Source organism: Hippocampus zosterae, chromosome 9, assembly GCF_025434085.1.
Source record: "Hippocampus zosterae strain Florida chromosome 9, ASM2543408v3, whole genome shotgun sequence".
NCBI lineage: Eukaryota > Metazoa > Chordata > Actinopteri > Syngnathiformes > Syngnathidae > Hippocampus > Hippocampus zosterae.
In genome coordinates this window covers 2,133,719-2,136,590 of record NC_067459.1, presented here as the reverse complement: position 1 = coordinate 2,136,590, position 2,872 = coordinate 2,133,719, and the positions used below count along the sequence as shown (strand labels likewise).

The following is a 2,872-nucleotide window of genomic DNA, read 5'->3' as shown; positions in this document are numbered from 1 at the left end:
TCCATTTTTCACTGGGAGTAGTTATTCACACATAATCTCTCACACAATATCACTGTCCATCAACAACAACAAAAAATATTTAAATATAGTTACCAATAGGTTTGCAGTCTCCAAGGTTCATGGTAACTTGGGGAGAGGAACAAAATCAACCGTTTTGTAGTTTAGTGACGTGTACTTCCTGAGAGCCCGTTAACAAAATTGACTGCACTATGTGACCAGGGGCGTGGCGGAATGGATCTGGGTTGGAGTGCTGCTGGTGAACAATGTGAAGACTTCTTCCGGACACAGACTGTATACGCTACAGGTGTCAAACTCAAGCCCTGGGGGCCACATCTGGCCTGCCACATCATTTTATGTGGCCCACGAAAGCAAATCAAAGATGTAAACTTTCATGACTTGTGAAAGTATACCAAAATGTCAAAATTCTTATTTTTAATAAATAAGAGTGATAATTCTAAGCATGTTCTTGTTACTAAACCCCTCATCACAGGAACTTAAACAATAGGGGAATAAGATTAAGATTAAGATATCCTTTATTTGTCCCGCAATGGGGAAATTACAATCAGAATTCAGAAAGGAAAAAACGCTGGGTAATACACCCAGAATACACCATTATTCTTGACTTCCAGATATGGTTTCACTCATAACAGCCCTCCAAGGGAAACTGTAACTAAAATCTGGCCCATGATAAAAATGAGTTTGACGCCCCTGGTATATGCAGTGACAAATGTCCGGACTTTTAAAGTCATGCAAGGCTTTAAAAGTCCTATTCGGTGAAGCTGAAGGAGTCCTATTCGGTCCTATTCGGCCTTTGTGGCCAGAAGCGCTGCTGTAAAGGGCAAGAGTCTGGTAACTCCTGGGTAGTCTATCCAGGAAGTGTCCCAAGTGAGCACCGACAATCTGACTGGCTCATGAATCTGGCCGGGGGGCCAACCATTAGGTGTTGGGTGGCCCTGGAGGGCCTCCTGGACATGATGTCATACTCACAATCTCACCACCCCATTACACAGCTGGCAGTGAGGATGGTCTCACCCTTGGTCCCTCCAAAGGGAAACTGACAGGATAGAGCATCAGGCTTCACATTCCTTGAGGCAGGACAATAAGTGACAATTAAATGAGCCGGGAATTCAGTCATCCGACAGTGCGGTAGTATGACAGGATTTTGCGGTCTGTCCAGGTGATCTAAGGGTATAAGATGATGGTATAGATTTATGTGTAACAAATGAGGAGACTTGTTACTTGTGCACAACTGCTGCAAATTGTTCAGAGTACATATACAGCCATCTCGTTACCTCTGCGTCCCACGGGGATGCACCGTTCCAAATGTGCGTTTTTGGACGCAAGGAAATTTCTCAGTCAAAACAGAAACAAAGAAAACTACGACTCACACACACACACACACACAGAGGCCAGCGATCTTGCGGCAGTGCAGCAGACATGTTTATGATTCGTCAATTAAGGATGATTAGACTCGTTGGCCTACACCCATGGGGGCCCGGCCGGGCTCAGCCCGAAGAGGCAACGTGGATCCCCCTTCTCTTGGTCTCACACCCATGGGAGGGGTCAAAGGGGTCGGGTGCAATGTGAGCTGGGCGGCAGCCAAAGGCGGGGACCCTGGTGGTCCAATCCTGGGCTGCAGAAGCTAGGTCTTGGGACATGGAATGTCACCTCTCTGGCAGGGATGGGACATGGAATGTCACCTCTCTGGCTGGGAAGGAGCCCGAGCTGGTGTGTGAGGCAGAGAAGTTCTGACTGGATATAGTCAGACTTACCTCCACACACAGCCTGGGTTCTGGTACCAGTTCTCTCAAGAGGGGTTGGACTCTCTTCCACTCTGGAGTTGCTCACGGTGAGAGGCGCAGAGCAGGTGTGGGCATCCTCATTGCTCCCCGACTCAGGGCCTGTACATTGGGGTTCACACCGGTAGACGAGAGGGTTGCCTCCCTCCGCCTTCGGGTGGGGGGACGGGTCCTGACTGTTGTTTGTGCATATGCACCAAACAGCAGCTCAGCGTACCCACCCTTTTTGGAGGTCTTGGAGGGTGTGCTGGAGAGTACTCCTGCTGGGGACTCCCTTGCTCTGCTGGGGGACTTCAATGCTCACGCGGGCAATGACAGCGAGACCTGGAAGAGCGTGATTGGGAGGAACAGCCCTCCTGATCAGAACTTGAGTGGTGTTTTGTTATTGGACTTCTGTGCTCGTCACGGATTGTCCAAAACGAACACCTTGTTCAAACATAAGGGTGTCCATATGTGCACTTGGCAACAGGACACCCTAGGCAGCAGTTCAATGATCGACTTTGTGGTTGTATCATCGGATTTGCGGCCGCATGTTTTGGACACTCGGGTGAAGAGAGGGGCGGAGCTGTAAAATGATCACCACCTGGTGGTGAGTAGGCTCCGATGGTGGGGGAAGATGCCGGTCTGTCCTGGCAGACCCAAATGTATTGTGAGGGTTTGTTGGTAGCGTTTGGCGGAATCCTCTGTCAGAAAGAGTTTCAACTCTCACCTCCGGCAGAGCTTTTCCCATGTCCCGGGGGATGCGGGGGACGTTGAGTCCGAATGGACCATGTTCCATGCCTCTATTGTTGAACACAGCTTGGTTGGTCGGTGAGGCAAAACCCCAGGCGCTGAAAGAGTTCGGTGAGGCCATGGAAGCCGATTTCCGGACGGCTTCGATGAAATTCTGTTCCACCATCCGACGTCTCAGGACGAGAAAGCAATGCACCACTAACACTGTGTACAGTGGGGATGGGCGCTGCTGACTTAGAATCCGGACGTTGTGAACCGGTGGGCAGAGTACTTCGAAGATCTCCTCAACTCACCAACACGCCTTCCTTGGAGGAAGCAGAGTCTGAAGACCCTGAGGTGGG

At 50.1% G+C, this 2,872-nt stretch overlaps 1 protein-coding gene across 4 annotated transcripts in view; it reads left to right on the top strand.

Moving 5' to 3' along the window:
* The window catches only part of si:ch73-267c23.10 (serine incorporator 3), an 84,258-nt gene that overhangs the window by 44,857 nt on the left and 36,529 nt on the right, over nt 1-2,872 (top strand). The window lies entirely within an intron of this gene.